The sequence below is a fragment of the Myxocyprinus asiaticus genome, chromosome 14, assembly GCF_019703515.2.
Source record: "Myxocyprinus asiaticus isolate MX2 ecotype Aquarium Trade chromosome 14, UBuf_Myxa_2, whole genome shotgun sequence".
In the NCBI taxonomy this organism is placed as follows: Eukaryota; Metazoa; Chordata; class Actinopteri; order Cypriniformes; family Catostomidae; genus Myxocyprinus; species Myxocyprinus asiaticus.
This window is the reverse complement of record NC_059357.1, coordinates 28,478,225-28,497,456: the sequence shown is the minus strand read 5'-3', so window position 1 is coordinate 28,497,456 and position 19,232 is coordinate 28,478,225. Positions and strand designations below refer to the sequence as shown.

General features: G+C 37.0%; 1 protein-coding gene across 3 annotated transcripts in view; it reads left to right on the top strand.

Annotated features, from left to right (window-relative positions):
- arhgap23a (Rho GTPase activating protein 23a) overlaps positions 1–19,232 on the top strand; it is a 104,026-nt gene that overhangs the window by 19,783 nt on the left and 65,011 nt on the right. The window contains exon 1 of one of the 3 annotated variants that reach the window (XM_051716296.1): positions 14,608–14,689. The exons of the other annotated variants lie outside the window; for them this stretch is intronic. The gene's annotated coding sequence lies outside the window, so the exon portion shown is untranslated. Of the gene's footprint in view, positions 1–14,607; positions 14,690–19,232 lie in introns of those variants that run through there. 3 annotated transcript variants of the gene reach the window in all.

The window sequence follows — 19,232 nt, the reverse complement described above, 5'->3', positions numbered from 1 at the left end:
ACAAATCACAGCTCTTTGTGGTTTAATAATCATACAATGTCATTTCACGATAACAATTTTATTTCGAATTATTGACCCTTCGCTAAGTTCTGCTCGCTCTGACAAGCTTTGCAAAATATTCTCCTTGATGGAATTGATAATATTCTTATGTGGGCTGGAATGAAGAGTGACATTTAAAGTAGTGGTCGACCAATATATCGCCGAGGCCGATAAATCGTCCGATGCCGATAATTAAAAAAGTCAGAATATCGGCCGATTTATGGGCCTCAGTGATATATTAGTCAACCATTCTCCCGTTTTTTTCTTGAGGGCGCCAAAAATTGCCTGCTTGCATGTGAAGCGACTGAGACATGTAAATGACCAGTCACGGTTCGTTTTGTTGTTACATGCCATCGTATTACTACAATAATAGACCGGTGTGCAATTTAAACGGTCTGCATATCAGAGCTGCGGCAGACGCGCTTGAGCTCATAATGTTAAAGTGCTCACCTGTTTCATTCTCCCTCTCTCTCCTCAACAGTTCCCTATAACATTTAACTGTCTTGTCTAATGATAAAAAGGCAAATATCAATAAAAATAATATCATATACCTTCTGCAAATATGCACATATCTAATTTAAACTGATGTAATAAAACAACCTCACACAACTTCAGCAGATCTAGCATCCTGTGGAGCGCTCATAAATCTTCCTCTAAAGCACGTATTCTAACAGTCTCTCCTCAACAGTTCCCTGTAACTTTTCTAATGATAAAAGGCAAATATCAATAAAACTTGTATTATATACCATTTGCAAATATGCAGATATCTCTTTTAAACAGATGTCATTCACAAACCTCATGAAAATCCAGCGTTTTCTTCCCGTCAGGCGCTCATCTAATGTCTTCCTCTGAAGCGCATGTTCTATCAGCCAGAATCAAAAACTTCATGATCAGGATCGAAAGTTCCTCTCATTCACAAATCATGACGGTCACTCCATAACAATATAAGCAGGCAATCCAGACCATTTAAACTGTCAGGAGATTGAGGCTCACACTGGATCCGCACGAGCGTGTGAGTGCAACTTCAAGTTTGCATCCGAAACCAGTAAAATGCCTCCGGAGGCTGTATACGGAGGTATGATGAAAATATGGTGCTTTTCAAACTGTTTGAGACCAGTTTACTTAAGAGTTCCATTTGTTCAAAACAGCTGTCAGTTAAGCCATTAACTGATTTGGCAGCAAGGTAGCAAGTCAGCTGCCTACGTTTTCGAATGCAGCCCAAGGTAAAAGCGTTTCACGTCTGCTATAAGTAAATATCTTATTCACTGTGCACTGTATGTTCAATTGGTTTGATTCTGTATTTTTAAGAAAATGAGATTGCTAATGTGGACATGCCATCCATGGTTACTGGACTACTGTGTGTACTGTTATTTCCTTTTTCCTAATATATTATCAATTTCTTCATGTGCAAATAAATTACACAAATTTGATGACTAAAAAGAAATCTGAAGAAACTGCTATCTACCATTTAAAATACAATATTATTTTTTAGTTTTGTGTGAAATTGAGTAAATATAGTGCTAAATAAGAGTTTATTATTATTTTTTTAGCAATTTTATGTTTGTTATTTACTATATTAAATTGTGTGATATATTGGCATTGTATCGGCCTATCGGCCATCCTGCTCTCTAGATTAAAAAACCCCATATCGGTCGACCACTAATTTAAAGCATATTTATCTGAAGTTTTTGGTAAAAGAAATAGTTAAATTACACAGTAATTAGTTCTAATTGTGTAGACTGTGAATGAGGCAGATAACATTAGTGTAAGTGAACAGAACTGCTCATAACGTCTCATAAAACACTCACTATGATGCTGTGAATGCTTTATTTACTGTCCCCTTTACTAAGACCTGAATCAATACATAAATGAATTAATGTTAAGTTATTAACTTTAATTTACCTTGGAGCAAATGTTGGTGTCCTTGCTGAAGTTGAATATGTTCATTTGGAAATGAGGGCTGACACAGTTTAATCCATAGCATGATCTGCACAATATTTATTTAAAGATAAATAGGGTCAATTGTGTGCAGCCCTAGTTCTGATCAGTCCATGATCAGACTCTAGTTAGTTATTGGGATGATATTGTTACCTCAAGGATCTATTTCTACTTAATCTAACCATTAAAAATCTAACCATTTTGTGTGTAGCCTAATGTAGTCAGTGCTGAAAGTTGGCAAAAAGGTCTAAATCCTTAATGAAGGTGAACCAGTCAGCGCAACTGGAAATTTAGCTTTAGTTGCTGTATTTTATGAAGGTCAAATAAATAAGGAAACCCCAGAATTATTTTTTTTTTTACCGTGTTTGTAAACAAATTGCCAGGCAACCTAAAATATGCATTATATGGTAAATTTACTGGTTTTATTCAAGTCAAAAATGTCATTTAATCTGACTAAATACACCTGACATATTTTAAAAGATACACAAACAAATGTCATTTTTATGGGCTGGATTAAGTAGAAATAGATCCATGAGGCAACAACTGCAGGTTACCACACTTTTTACCTGTATGTATTTTGCTGGGGCATTAAGGTTGGAGCTGTTTTTGAAAAATGATCATTGTAGCCTTTAGATGTTGAGCCCCAGATGGGCGTTGGCCTCCACCGCTACTCCCAGTGGATGAAAACACTCAGATAATGGCTGCTTATTGATCTCCATGCTCTCTCTCTCTCCCTTTCCCTCTCTCTGTCTCTACAACCCAACATGAACTTGATGAACCATTACAGTTTCTTTAGCCTGCAGTCCCTTCAGTGACCCGTGTTATATATGGTAATAGTCATGACAGTAACAGTGTCCCAGTGACCCTGTCCACCCACTCTATCTCTACCAGATAATCATGTGCTTAATGCATTCATGAGCGTGTTTACAAGCATGCTTGTTTATCTCTGTTTGATTACAGTCATTCTACATACCCAGTATCCCTTACAAAATATACTGTGTAACTATTATTTCCACAAAAATACCATTACTAATACAGTCTTGGCTCAACATTAAGGATGTCCCACCAGCCTGGGGCAAATGTGAGAGAGTTTCGGGCCAGTTGACGGAACCATCACTAGCCCAGTTGGGCCATCGCTGTGTTTTCACTACATCTAACATTTGTTGATCTTGTACGTGTATTTTTATTAGAGCTGTCAGAATTAACACGTTAATGCATGCAATTAATTAAAAAGTTTAACACGTTATTTTATCTTATTTGCGAATAACGCATTTACCGTTAATATAGCATAAACACTGGTGTGAAGGGCGGAACCTTTGTAATGTGTCCGCCCGGAGTCATTACACTGTAGCACACGCCACAAACAGACACACAAAAGCGGCAGAGCCCTTCTACCAAGATGAGCCTACGAGCTTAGCATAAAACATCTTAACGCAGTGGTCCCATAGACATTCTATGGGCGGTACTGTCGTAACACGCTTGTTGACCATTACGCTCTCTCCTATGATAGAGCCACGGAGGTTGTTATCTTGGAAATATATTAATCTCTGAAAGCACTTCCCTGTCAGTGATAAAATGATGGAGAAAAGAGCTCTTAGCGCTATTTGATGTACAAAACAAACCCAGATGGGACTTGTGATAGAAATCAAGTATTGTTCAAACTATGTAAGGCACATCTTAATACCACAGATGCACACCAAATCTTATCTATCACCAAAATGCAGAGTGAGACGTGTTTGTTTGCAATCGCTTTTCATGGTGAGTTCAAAGCGACACTTGACGCTGGCATTGATTCTCTGACGCGAATCATGAATGCAGCTTCACGATTGCTGTACCACAGTCTTCCGGCAGATTAATATTGTGGATGGATGAGAGTTTAAGAGATTTAATGCCCATTGCAATGAATATGCAACCTATGTGGGGACTAGTTCTTTCAGTTAGTCAAACTCCCACTTAAACTTTGGGAAACGTTGAATGTTACTTAAATTGGTGCTATTTTAGTGCATTTCTATCTTTTTATTGTGGAGAATGTTAATAAAGCATTATATTGCTACATATAGTTTTTTTCTTTCCTAAGATGGAACTAAATGAATTTTGACAAGAAAAGCACTTCAAATTTAAGCACTTTTAAAATCTGAGATTAATCGCGATCAACTACAAAAAAATGATGCGATTAATCACGATTAAAAATCGACTGACAGCACAAATTTTGATGCATTTCAAACCTTTGGTTTTCAGCAATGATAAACCAAATCAACGCGTAAAGAATGTAAGAAATGCATGTGGCTATAAAGTTGTCCATGTTGTGCCTGTTGTGTGGGTCTTGCTGTAGCTGAATTCTTCGACGTGTTACTAAATATTGCACCTAAAAAACAACTCTTTCCCTTGTACTTATGATGGGTGGCTGTCAAGGAGTTGTCCTTTAGATGAGACATTAAACCAAGGTCCTAACGTAGGTAATTAAAAATCCCAGGGCACTTCTCGTAAAGAGTAGTGGTGTAACACTGTTGTCCCGTTCAAATTCCCCACATGGGCCCTTATCAATCATGACCTGCTAATAATCCCCTTCCATGAATTGGCTCTATCACTATACTCTCTCCTTTTCACCAATAGCTGGTGGGTGGTGAGCATTCTGGCGCACTATGGCTGGCTGCCATCGCATCTTCCATGTGGATGCTGCACATTGGTGGTGGTTGAGGAGAGTCCCCTGTTTACAATTTAAAGTGCTTTGAATGTAGCGTAGGAAAAGCACTATATAAATGCAATATTCATTAATTCATTCATACATTCATTCAAAGAACATGCACAAAACATAACATAAAGATTTTAGGTCAAAATTTTACCTAAAATCAAAGTATATCAATATGTGATGTTCTTCAAAAATTGTGATGTTATATGGTTTGAAGAAGATCACATATTGATGTACTGTGATTTTACAGTAGTCTCAATAACTGAATTAGCTTTGGTATTTTGGTTGAAACAGTGCAGCTTTTTCAGTCATTTCTGGAATATTCCTCTGTCAGTCCAGAAAATAATTTGCACGTTTGATTAGAATACTGGAGCTAAATCCAAAACTCTCCATTTTTGTACTCAAAGAGTGGGCAGAGGGCAATTTTTGGTTGAGTGTGATGAGAATGCCTCTCCTCCCACTGCAGAACATTCCTCCATGCCCTGCATAAAGAGAGAGAGAGTGGAAACCAGTGCAGAATTAAAGGACTAGCAGGGCAGTTGGGCAGGGCACAGGGCTGTTGTGGTATTGGATGGGGAGGCATGAGGAGGATCACACAATGACTCTTTCTTTCAGCAGAACACAGAGGCCACATCCACTGATGCAGCTAAGCTTGTTGATGGTACACAGCTGGTGCGTGTGTGTATGAGAGAGAGAGAGGAAGAGAGAGAGTGAGAGAGGAAGGAAGAGAAGGAAAGGGAGACCGATCATACTGTATATTTAGCTATTGAGCATGAGGTCATTGTCCACAGTGTAATGTCAAAGGGAGTGAAAGGTGTGTGTACACTTGTGTATATGGAGCCTATACATGTACTCTCAGTATTCTGGATGAGCGTGCGGAGGGTTAAGAGTTGTGTGCATTATGTTTTTCTGTGTTACAGTGCTGAATTAATTCTTCCAGCTTGATGGTGGAACAAGGCCAAATTGCCCTTATCATAGAGCTGTTTCAATTTATATGCTGTCAGCCATTGAGCCATGGCCTTTGTCTGAACATGTGTGTCTTTGTGTTTGGATATTCTAAGTGTGTTGGTTTGTTCTTAACAGGTTGCAAACTTGTTGACCTCAACATCATGACACACACACACACACACACACACACACACACACACACACACACACACACACACACAATCATGTGTACTCAGCTATCTAAATGAGGACATACCACAGACATCTATTGTTGTTATATAATGCTAATCATAATGATTACAGACTAACACTACACTGAAAAGAAAAGTTCAGAAAGCATTTTTAGAATTCAACAAAAACATTACATATGAATCCTTTCAAAATGAGGACATCCCCAAATGTGCCCAAAAGAAGGTTTTGTCAAATGTAACTAATTCATGGAAACTATAGAGGACAAAAACACACACACTTTAATATAGTCTCAACCTTTACTCCACAAACACAAACATGCCTCTTGCTTTCTCTCTGTCCATGTTATGGGATGAGATGTTTTTCCCTGTGGAAGCGTGTCCTGGCAGGCTGGGATTGGAGCCTGGGAATTGCCTGTTTGGTGCATCTAATTGAGAGATAAGCCAAGCGTAGGGTAACACAACAGTGGCCTGAGGGCAGGGAGGACAGTTCTCCTAACACAACTTAGTTCTGTCATTCTCTCTATGCATGTTTATCCTCTCCTCTTCTGTTCTTCATCAGTAATCCATTGAGATAAATATTTTTAATTCTGGAAAGTTTTTCAAAGAAGCCATATTCTGCACTTTTGTAGCATGAAATCTTTTCCACTTATAATGTTAGTCAAGAGCCCTGTTTACCAGAGGTGGGTAGTAACGCGCTACATTTACTCCGTTACATTTACTTGAGTAACTTTTTGGGAAAAAATGTACTTTTAGAGTAGGTTTAAAAGTGGGTACTTTTTACTCTCAATCAAGTTCATTTCTAATGAAATTTTGTTACTTTTACTTCTTTACAATGAGTGGCGTTACTGTCGTTACATTACTGGGTTTAATTTTAATTAATGTGTAATTTATTGAGAGATTATTGAATGGGACTTTTACGAGAGTGGAAGTTCACACAGCTGCACGTGCTGAGCCGCTGTCACAGACTGTCACTCAATCACTGCTGCAGCATCAAACTCTTCAAAGTGAAACACTTTCTTCGCTCCGCACAGTGAAAAAAGAATAGTTTCGTCATGCAATGCCTTCATTTAACACCAAGACAAGCTGATATTTCAAGATTAAAATCACAGCTCCAATTTAAGGCAGCACGCTGAGGTAAGTTTTGGCTCTAATCCTAACGCGGGCTTTTCTCTGTAATGTGATGGTCATTTTCAGGGTGATAATGTAACTGGGCTCTTATGACATCAGTTTTTAAGTGTACATTTTAAATCAGTGCAGCAATATATCAGTGCGCTTTGTCCCACATCCCGCATGTAATAAGCAGTATTTCTGCATTTACTCCACGCCCTCGCGGGGGTACTGGAAACTATCGCAGCTACTTCAGGCGGATTAACTGTATAAATCCATGTAAACATCCAAGTTAAGTGTAAATCACTGCCATTCGCGTGATCGACAACTGGAGCGCGAACAGACAGCATTTCTGCGCATGCACAGTGAGGTGCGCGGGGCACGTGTGTGTGAGATGTGCGGGCGCGAGGCGATCGTATGGTGAGGAGTGTGGCTGTGTCCGCAATCGTTCACTCATTCAATATTTCCTATATAGAGAATGGCAGTTAGTGCACTATATCTCAGCAGTAAGTGAAAGAAATGAGTTAATTCGGATGTGAGTGTCGGAGCTCTGGGGCTGTCACAGAAACAACGTCACATATGAAATGTTAAAATACTTGGACCTTACTTGTTATTTTTATTAAATAATATATTAATACAATAAATCTTCATTCTGTTTGTCATTTTTAATATATACTGTGTGTTAATATAAAGAGTAAACACATTTTATAAAATAAAGAGTACATTTTAAAATGTATCTGTATGTTTTGCCTCTCTATATGTTATTATGTTATTTTAATCAAGTAATGATTTGTCAAAAAGTAATTTACTACATTCAGCATGAAATAAAACATTGTAGGAGTGAAGGAAGCAGTAAACTCCCAGCTCGTAAGTCTTCTCCGTGGTGGATTGTGGGAAATTAACCATTGTCGAGTGTACATCAAATGTACACTTGAAATTAGAGTGCATTGTGGGTAAGAATGAGTGAACAAAAGTAGGGAACGAGTGGCTCACTCAGAATTCAGACACTCCTACAAAATAGCGGACAATCGAAATAGCGCACTATATAGTTGATAGGGGCGGTTTCAGACACAGCGAGTGTTCCGTGACCGGAGTTGGTGCCCTACGTAGGCTGCATACTCTGCGCTTAGAGAGCGGCATTACTGCTGTACAGAACTAATGATCTAAATACTTATAACACTGAAAACTGTAACTACACCGAAATAAGAATCCGCATAGGACTTTAAAAGCTATGAAATAGCGAAAGAAGGCATTAATAAAGCACGATCTTGCTTTGGATTATATTTCAGCATTATATATAATGTCCTTGTGGTACATTTTCACATTTTCACTGTAATAATTACTAGAAGTGTTTCCAAACCTCTCTTCTTATTGACAAATTCATCCAGATCTGACAAGAGCCCTTAAAGGAATAGTTCACCCAAAAATTACAGTTCTCATTATTTACTCTTGCCACCCTAGATGTGTATGACTTTCTTTCATCTGCTGAACTCAAATGAAGATTTTTAGAAGAATTCCTCAGCTCTGTAGGTCCATACAATGCAAGTGAATGGGTGGCAACATTTTAAAGCTAAACAAACAAACAAAAGTCAGCATAAAAGTAATCCATAAGACTCTAGTGGTTAAATCTGTATCTTTAGAAGTGATGTGATAGGTGTGGATGAGAAACAGAAAAACAGATCACTTTCACATTCTTTTTCTTGTGTTTTTGGTGATTCACATTCTTTTATGTATATCGCCCCCTGCTGTCTAGCAAAAAATTACAAATATTGATCTGTTTCTCACCCACACCTATCATATCACTTCTGAATACATAGATTTAACCACTGGAGTTTTATGGATTACTTTTATGCTGCCTTTATGTGCTTTTTGGAGCATCAGAGTTTTGGCCTACAGAGCTAAAATATTCTTTTAAAAATCTGAATTTGTGTTCTGCAGAAGAAAGGAAGTCATACATATCTGGGATGGCATGTTGGTGAGTAAATGATGAGAGAATTTTCATTTTTGGGTAAACTATCTCTTTAAAGTTATAGCTCAGCCATAATTTAATATTCTGTCATCATTTCTCTGGTTGTTCCAAACCAGTGTGACGCATTGTATTATGTGGAACACAAAATATGTTAGACAGAATGTTAAGGACTGACAGTCTCAGTCACCATTCACTTTCAATATATATATATATATATATATATATATATATATATATATATATATATATATATAAATAACATTCACTGAAAGTAAATAGTGACTCAGGCATACATGCTGTCTAATATACCCTTATTGTTTTGCATGGAAGAAAGAAAGTCATATGGGTTTGGAACAACTTTACGGTGAATGATGACAGAATTTCCATTAATAATATAATAATTCTGTAGTACATGTTCAATGTGTATTATGTAATGGAATATAGGGGAGTTAACGTCTATTATGTCATTTGTGAAAGTAACGAGTTACTCACTACATGAGTACTCTTTTAATTGGATACTTTCTTACTCTTACTCAAGTAATTATTTATGTTAGTACTTTTACTTCTACTTGAGTAATTATTTTTTTGAAGTAATTGTACTTTTACTTGAGTACAGTTTTTGGCTACTCTACCCACCTCTGCTGTTTACACGTGGTATTAAGATGTGTTCCGATCAAAAACAGATAAATATTTAAGTCCGTTTTTTACCATAAATCTCCACTTTCACTTTCACATTCTTCTTTTGTTTTTGGCGATTCACATTCATTGTGCTTATCGTCAACTACAGAGCAGGAAGGAGAATTTATGGTAAAACATACTGAAATATTGATCTGTTTCTCACCCACACCTGAATGAATCTTATTGCTGCCTTTATATGCTTTTTTGGGCCTTCAAAGTTCTAGCCACCATTCACTTGCATTGTGTGGAGCTACAGAGCTGAGATATTCTTCTAAAAATCTTTGTTTATGTTCAGCAGAACAAAGAAAGCCATACACATCTGGGATGGCATGAGGGTGAGTAAATGATGAAAGAATTTGAATTTTTGGGTGAACTATTCCTTTAACTTTGTTTATAATCGAACACCTACATATGGCAAGCCAAATTGACTTTTAATAGTTCGCAAGAGCTGAATTATAGATATCAACAATTCAGTTTTCACAGTTAAAATGCTACCTTTTAATTATCTTGAATGCAATACCTACAAGTGAAAGCACTTATTTTTTTTATATCTGTTATTACATTTGCTCTAGTAGAGTACCCCAGCCACTGGGGGTTGCGTCAGGAAGGGCATCCGGCGTAAAACCTGTGCCAAGTCAAATATGCGGATTACGGATGGTCTGCTGTGGCGATGACTAACGGGAGCAGCTGAAAGAAGAAGATTACATTTGCTCTAGTAAAAATGTAAATTTTTGGTAAAAAAAAAAAATAGGACATCACTTGCAGAAATACATTCTTGACATACAAAATTGAATTTCAGCTAGTGAAAACCACAATTCTTGATATCTGTAACTACATTTTCACTAGTAGAATTTCACAATTATCTGACATTCACTCCTGTTCAGAACGTAATCACGCAATCTAAAATGTATTTCTTACTAGTTGAAATTCCAATTTCACATAACAGCAATGCACTTCTTACTAGTTAAAATGATAATTTTTTATATCAATAATTACATTGTTACAAGTGCAACTGGCCATTCCTGATATCAACAATTGAATTACAACTAGTAAAAAATATAATTTTTGATATCTGTAAATTGGTTTTCACAAAGTTAATTTCAGATATCTTTAATTTAACTACTAAGAGAGCCTTTTAAGATATCTTTAATTGCTCTCCAATTTATTGATATCTGACATCAATTTCCAGATATCTAAAATACCAAAGGCAACCTGTTGAAATACATTTACAGATATCGAAAAACTGGCATTTTCACTAGTTGCAATTCAGTTGTTGATATCAAGAATGGACATACATTAGTAACAACGTAATTATAAAAAAATTATCATTTTTACTGGTAGGAAGTGCAGTGCTGATATGTGAAATTGAAATTTCAACTAGTAAGAAATTAATTTTAGATATCCGCAATTGCGTTCTCTTGCCGGGTGGGCTCTTGTGTTCTCATCAAGTGACTAATGAGCTTCTTCTTTTACTGAAGAACTGACAAGACGTCATGCTGATCTGAACATTTTCATCAGCAGTTGCACTCAGCCGCATATCATCACAAATGCATATGATTCTGTCACCAAGTGTTTTTCCTGGGGTTCAAGGCTATAACCATGTCTTGAACACTGGAGGAGACCAAACCATTTTGCGGCTGGGGGTCTCGGGTCTCCTCGGTCCTTTAAAATAGTAAATGTGGTAAATGCAATAATTTTCTGAATAAAGGCTTTAAATGGGTTAAAGTTTTTTAAATGCGACCAAAATTTTATCATTTTTGGTTTTAGATTATATGTTTTTTTAAGTTCACACAGTACAAGACAAACACTTTGTGTGCATTGCTAACAATTTGCCTGTTTCAGTCATCTTTTCTTTCTTTTTTGTGCTGCCTCAAAGAAAAGATGAATATAATTTGAATTTCTTTTCATCACTGATGTATCTGTAAAATGACATGACTGTGTCAGCTGGCTAGCAAAAAGAAAATACACCAAATTATTTACTTCCCTCAAGTTGTCCCTCATTGTTTTTTCCTCCCATATAATCTTAACACAATCTTTTCTTCAAGAATCCTAACACTGCTCTTTTTTTCACACAAAAACACTTCATATTGACCACTGCTGTCAAGGTCCAAAGAGGGAACAAAATCATCATGAAAATACCATAAAAGTAGTCCATACAACACTAAGCTTTTCTATGGCCCCAGAAAGCTTGGATTAAAGTGCACAAGTCATATGGACTACTGTTATGAAGTCTTTATACTGAACCTTTAATAACGATTTATAGTAAAATATCTCTTTTTTATGTTCCAAGAAAAAACCCAGCATATGGGTTTTGAACAACATAAGGGTGAGTAAATAGAAATAAAAGAAAATGTTACATTCTTAGGTGAACTACTCCTTTAACTGATGGCTCATCCTCAAAATAAAATGGTCTCTTTTAAAAGAAGACTCTTAGGAGATGCTGTACACAATTCAGAATTCATTAAAGACAAAGAAATTATTTAGAAAATCTTACCTAATAATTTTTCCATTGAGAATATATGACACTGTACTTGCCACAACCTAAAAAGTCCATGGAAGCCTCAGATCACAGGTCTAATGTTCTAGTTCTAATCTGAGAGTGATAATGCTCTACTTTGTGTTTTATCAATCATTTTCTTAGACAATGTCAAGTGAATTTTCTAAAAGGTTCCTTCAAAAGCCTGCCAGATAACCACATTCATTCAATTCCTTTACAAGCCTGATATGCTGAAAACTGCTCTGTTAAAGGTGCAATATGTAACAATTTTCATGTAATACTCGCCTTTTTTTGCCAATGTGTGAACGGCTTGTAATGCAACTTAAAAAATGAGCCCTTCCCGGACTTCCTAGGTTGCCTATTAAAGCCTGTAGACTGATTTCATGTGAAGGGAGCGGGTCGTTTTTGCTGGGAAAATCCAAAGGATGTGACATTTATGCGCACTCCCAAAACCCTTGCCTCAGTAATAGCTTCTTTTCCGCTATTCAACCGCGACAACAGTCTGCAACACTAGGTAACGTTATCTTAGAGATGGAAGCCCAGCACAACACCGACTCCTACATAAACTCTGAGTAAGCCAAAAAACATTTATCTACTGAATTCCGTCTGGCTAACTGTGAACGTGATCGTGGTCGAGCGAAAACTAGAGTGAATATCGGCAGGGCATTTGATTCCTGTTTTGGGGATCAAAACCGACCCTGAATTGGCGTTCTTCTTATTGGACAGGTAAGCTTACATAACTGCAAAGCATGTGAAATATAGTGCCATAAGGATTGATCTGTGTAATTTTAGCTAACTTGATCTTGCCTGCTAACGCTGACGAATTGCAAGCTACCTTGCTTCGTAACTTTCAAATAATTTCAACGATCTTCTCTTTATACTAAAAGTCAGGTACACAGGATACATTTAAGTAAATATGCTGTTTTTTTTTTATTGTAGAACAACATATGACATACAAAACATACAATAGTGCAACAGTAAACTGTCTGGTATAGTTCGGTAGTATGTAGCTGTGTGTGTATCAGTATGCTATGTTAGCTGAGTAGTTTTAGTTTAGTCTCAAAGTTTGTAGTAAAACAGTCATAACTGTGTAATTTTAATTATGCTACCTCATCTGTTTTCACATGCACAATTATTAATGACATCTGAATCACGTACTGTATGTGACATATTTTTAATTCAAAACGGCAAATTTCGTAAAATGGAAAATAGTTTGCACCCTTGGAAATTACTTTCGGTTGATAAAACACTTTAACCATAAAACAGTGGTCAAATTTTGCATATATTAGTTAGATACATCTTACTTGACACAAACACTCTTAACCTGAACTGCTTGCTGATGAGTGGCACTGGAATAATCCACGAGATTCCCGCCTGTTTAGCTTCTGACACTTGTGTCTCACCTTCATCGATTTGATTGGCTATCTCAAATGACATTGACGAGTGGTGCTGGACTAATGAGCACGCTAAAAATTAAACTTTTTTTTCTAAACCTTTATGTTATTCCTGCAACAACTTAATGACAATTACACAGCAGCACACAATAGACTGCAGCAGAACAGCAACAAGGGTATCAATTATTGAGGGGGGGACAATTTGGATATATCTGATCATTGGGGGGGACTTGTCCATTGCCGTTACAGCTGTGGTTCTCCTACACTAAAACGACTAATGAAATCAGAAAGTGGTGGCACTACAGTCTGTTTTTTACAGAAAGTCATTTCTTTATTCACTGAAAGCTGCATGTGTACATATACATTCTTCACAATTCCTGACTTTTCTGTAAAAGAAAATCATCTCTCTTCGATCTTCTGCTTGTTTCTTCTGATTGTTCATGCTGCCTTGTTTATTAATGCTAACTCTCACATTCCACCATATGACTGTCTGCTCCGTCTATTTCTTCAGCTACTTTCATTCTCACACTCTTTCTCAAGATCACTCTCTTTCTTTCTCTTTTGACTTACTCCCTTATATGGTTCTCTCTCAGCAAATCTATGAATACACATTTCTCTCTCTCGCTCTTTCACCTTCCAGTCTCCTTCTATCTCTCTCAGCTGTTGTGCAGGTCTGTCGATTCTGTTTTTAAACAGAAGAGTGTTGCTGAGAGGTGACGGTGTGGAGATGGCTGCAGCCATATCACCAAATGCAAGCTTCGATCAGCAGAGCATGATGCTTCTTGTGTGTGTTCAGATTAGAGGAATTGGGAGTGTGATGGTTGACATTCAGGTGGACTGAGAGAAAGTTTATCTGGGTTTGTAAACAGTAACCTGAACCTGCTGGAGGGATAGTTCACCCAAAAATGAAAATGTTGTCATCATTTACTCACCCTCATATTGCTCCAAACCCATGACTAGGAAAAATGACAATCTCAGACATAAGGTTTCCAGCAAACTGAGAATTCCTGGTCAGACAAGAGAGAAAGAGATAGAGGAGGATGTGCTGCCCACATATGTAATCAACATCTGCATGACTCAATACAGCCAGCCCTCTTCTGCTAACATGAATCTCACATGGTAACATCAAGAGGCCAGGAGGACAAAGCAATCTATCCAAGCTCTTATAAACACACTCACAGACTGTATCTCTGCACAGTCGTTACAAACAACAGGAAAGAGCACACAGATGGATTGATAGTGAGTACCATAATATATTTACAAAACATGTCTGGATCTTTGTGTGTGTTATTGTCTGAGAATCTGTGTCATTTTTAGGACAGGTAACCAAAATTATCTGTAGATGAGTATTTGTATCTGAGTGTCAGGCATGATTTAGTAAGGATACTAACCCATAGAGGCTTGATATCTGTTTTAAATTAGCCGTTATCTGTTCAGAGCTGGACTAGAAGCTCTTCAGGGCTGTTCTGTTCTCTTTGAGTGCCATCGTCTGGATGATTTAGGAAGGCACTGCCAGAATATTCCCAGGATTCAACACCAGTTGGCTGATTACTTTATTAGGAACATAATAAACATAATACATGGTTTAAATTGAATTGTAAGAATAATCTGATCCTCGCTGATGTAAATGAAGTGAGTGATTCAAATTAAGCAACCAAATAAAAAATATTTGAGAAAAATTAGGGCTGTCAATCGAAAACATTTTAATCGAATTAATTACACTGAATGCCGATTAATTAATCAAATTGATCGCAATTAATCGCATATATAAACATTTGCTAAGAAAGCTCCTCAGATAACAATAATTAAATATAAAATGATTAAATAATTAAATTGTTATATTTAAATAATTATAAATAAAATATATGTATTATAAAAAAATAATTCAGATAATTAAAATGCATTACATTATTGTGGCAGGCGAGTAAAGTATTGATAAGACTTTGATAAGGCTTTAGAATCCAATGTACTGTTTATTTCCATATTGAACATGAGCCTATTATTGGCCTACAATTCTCAGCAAACGGCTAAACAGATGCGATATTCTGAACACCGCTGTCGAGGGAAAGAGAAAACACCTGTCCTGCCCCAACATCAATTACAAGACTTTTCACATCTACACATCAGCACCCTTACTAACATTTATCACAGTAAACTGTAACAGAATTGTTCAATACAACTGTGGAAGTTGAAGCCACGAAAAAACACAGATAGCACATACTCTCCTGTCGTGGGTATGCAAGTATTTTGGATTGAAAGACTTACTGGATTGTTGTAGAGATGACAACATGTCATTGTAGTGTTTCCATCATTCCACAAGGCAATGAGCTGTCATCAAACGATTGATAATCACATGTATTTGACTTTATTTTTTGTATTATTTATTTTTCTAAGTACCTAAGTACTTAGGTACCTTAGTTTGTTGTGGATGTCCCAATCTGTATACTGGATTTGCACTTTTCAGAGAGCTCAATAAAATATACAAATGATATTTTGGTTGCATTTGTGAGATAATAAATATAATGATTGTGTAAAATAGGCACATAATATTGTAATATCGATCGCAGGCCCCTGAATCGAATCCAGTCACAATTGTTTCATGGCAGACTTTGAGGAAAGGCAAACATCGGAATGCTGGCTAAGAGAATCAATACAAGATTGTATCGTGATGAAACTGCCGATTTACACCCCTAATACATCAATCACTATGTCAGTGTGCTACTGCAACAAAGTCAGAAAAGACAAAGAAAGCGTGAAAAAAACGGCACGCTATTTCTGCCAGATGCGGTTGAAATTTAATCTAAGCACAAACGCAATATTTTGAGCAGAATTTTCTGTTATTTTAGTGGATTAACTGTATTAAAGTAGCTTCAGGTGTCCGTGCTTGTTATCTGTGATGATATCAGACACACTAAAGAAAATCCATGAAGATTTAGTGATTGTGTATGTGTCCGCTTTTTTCATCGGACGGTTGTTTCCTTTTAAAGCCACTCATAACTGGCAGAGTTTAAACTCTTGTTTTAGCACAGCAGTTGATTGACAGCTGAGGGGTGGGTCTTCACTGCTGCCGGGACGCATACAGGAAGGTTTAGCGTTTACACCTCAAATGCGATGTGGACACATGCGGTTTTGACCACATTTGTATGTGGTTTCTGTGATCTGATCGTGAAACATTTTAGACCCCGTTTAGACCTGTATTTAGGGCTGAGCACATGTGATCTGATCATCCAAAACGCATCTTAATACCAGGTGGAAATGGGGTCCTTGAGATCCCTGTGCTCGGATTTGCACTCCATCAAGCTGTGTTTGAGCGCAAGAACGTTTTCTTGTGCTTTCTGCTGTTGGAGAGTGTGGATTGTTCTTTGTATAAGCTGCGCGTTGCCTAAACAGTTGGAGTTTTTGCTGACTGCCCCCTGGAGAAAACAGGTGGTACTTCAAGCTTGTATTGCTCCGTTCTTAGGAATATTCTTTGTTATGGTCCGGGGACATGATTAATTGCGTTAAATTTTTAACGCATTATTTTTCATATAATTAATCGCACTGAATTAACGTGTTAAATTTGTCAGGCCTAAGAAAACTCTTAGGTCTTTACATTTTTGTGACAGGTGGTGTTTCACAGAGAATCAGAGACTGGCTTGTATGATGCTGTGAGTGACCCAATGACCTGTGCTGTTTGTCACAAATATACACGGGAAAAAACCCCCAGTTAAAATAGAAGCAAAAAATTGAATATATAATTAAATATACAGTAATGTGCAAAAGTTTAAGGTAGTTGTGATTTTTTTAGATAATGTCATGAATAATGTTTTATGAATCAATTAACTTCATACAAAGTGCAGTAAACATAATAAATAAATAAATAAATAAATAAGTATTTGGTTTGATCACCACAGCACCAATTCTCCTCATTACTCTTGTGCGCAGTTTTTAAAGGTAGTTGGCAGATAGGATGCTTAAAACATCTTGGAAAACTTACCACCCTAATATGTACTCAGGCTGTCTCAGTTGCTTCTGTCTGTTCATGTAATCCCAGACTGACTCAATGATGTTGAGATCCGGGCTCTGTTGGAGCCATACCACCTGTTGCAGGGCTCCTTGTTCTACTTCTATTCTGTTTGCAAAAGGAAATGTTTGGAAATCTAAAATTCATATTTCCTATTGACACATTTCCTATTTCCTCTCTTCTCCTCTCTTCTCTTTTCTTCTCTTCTCTTCTATGCTCTTCTATGTTCTTCTCACATTATTTATTGTATTCTGTGTTCCTCATTACTCTTATCCCAGTAGAGGGGTTTGAGTTTCAGCCGCCAGGCTCCACACATACAGTTCTGCTGATGTTAATACACACTTGCACACAGAAAAAAGGAAAGAAGTATGTCATCCATACAGACCAACGTTATAATTTACATCTGCTAATTACACAGAGGCTGAGTGAACTGAAGTGGCCCAGCAGAGCCAGAGAGTCAGCCTTGTGAGGAGGGGCGCTGGGCTACTTCTGACCACAACAAGCCCCCTCTCTCTGGAGCTCTCCAGCAGCCATGGAGAAAAGAGAGAGAGAGAGAAAGCGAGAGGGTAATGGAGAGCAAGAGATAGCAAAAGAAATGTGGAAATTTATTGTAAATTGAGATGGAGTGAAAATGAGAGTTGAGTAGAGTAGAAGAACAGAAATGAGAGGAGTGGAGAGGACATGAATGAGGCTTGTTGTAACGGTGAGGGGTTGATATAACCAGATGTCTTATTTTTTAATAAACATGACGTGAGTTATCCAAACACATGCACAAACACTTTTTTGTTTTTTTGTTTACTGCTGTCATAAAAGAGGACATACCATAGACATCAGTTGTTCTATACAGTGCTATAATTGCTATAAACTAATCCAAATCTAAAAGAAAACATCTGGAAAACATTTTTACATAAAAATGGTACACTTTTCCAATTAAGGATGTCTTTCATAATGCTCAAACATGGAAACAGAAATCTCCAGCAAGATATTTTTTCTTACGATTCTCTGCCTATAGATAAATGAGGTGGTTTGTGGGTGCTGGGACATCCAGTTTAAGTTGGTGAGTCATTGCTTAGCACCGTAACCCTCTGGATTGTGGAAACATTGATGGTTGCCAGGAGGCACAATCGCCATGACAATGGGGTGTGGTTGTTAAGGCTGTATACTGATGTGGAATTCAGCAATGCAGAAGGGAAACCACACATGCACACACAATTACTCTCCCTCTAAAACACACCATTCACACAGAAATTAATGATCAGACTGAACACACACACACACACATGTGCACTGTCCATATTGAGCCCTTCACCCCCAAATATCTCCAAAGAAATCACATCATGTGTTATATTACTGTAATTGATTTGTCCGTTGGAGTTCGTGTTGAACTATATTATTTATATGAGTGAATATTACATTACAACATTTACATTGATGCATACGTCAACATCAAGATTTTAGTTTGCAATTTTAATGAATAAATAAAGGTATATTGTATATCTTAGGTCCTGTAATTGATCACCATTTCTCTTAAGTTTTTTACTATTAGGTTTTACATATTTTTGCCCTGAAATGTTCATTTTAAGTGGGCCTGCTGGCAGTGTGACATATATATTTTTTAAATACAAATATTATTATGAGTTCATAAAAGCTGCATTCATAATAATTATAAAATGAGTAGAAAAATGCTGTTTAAAATATTTTTGATGGAGTATGTCACACCACAGGACATGTCAACTTCTCAAAAGTTTGTTCGTCAACTGTCCTTTTGCATTTATTCAT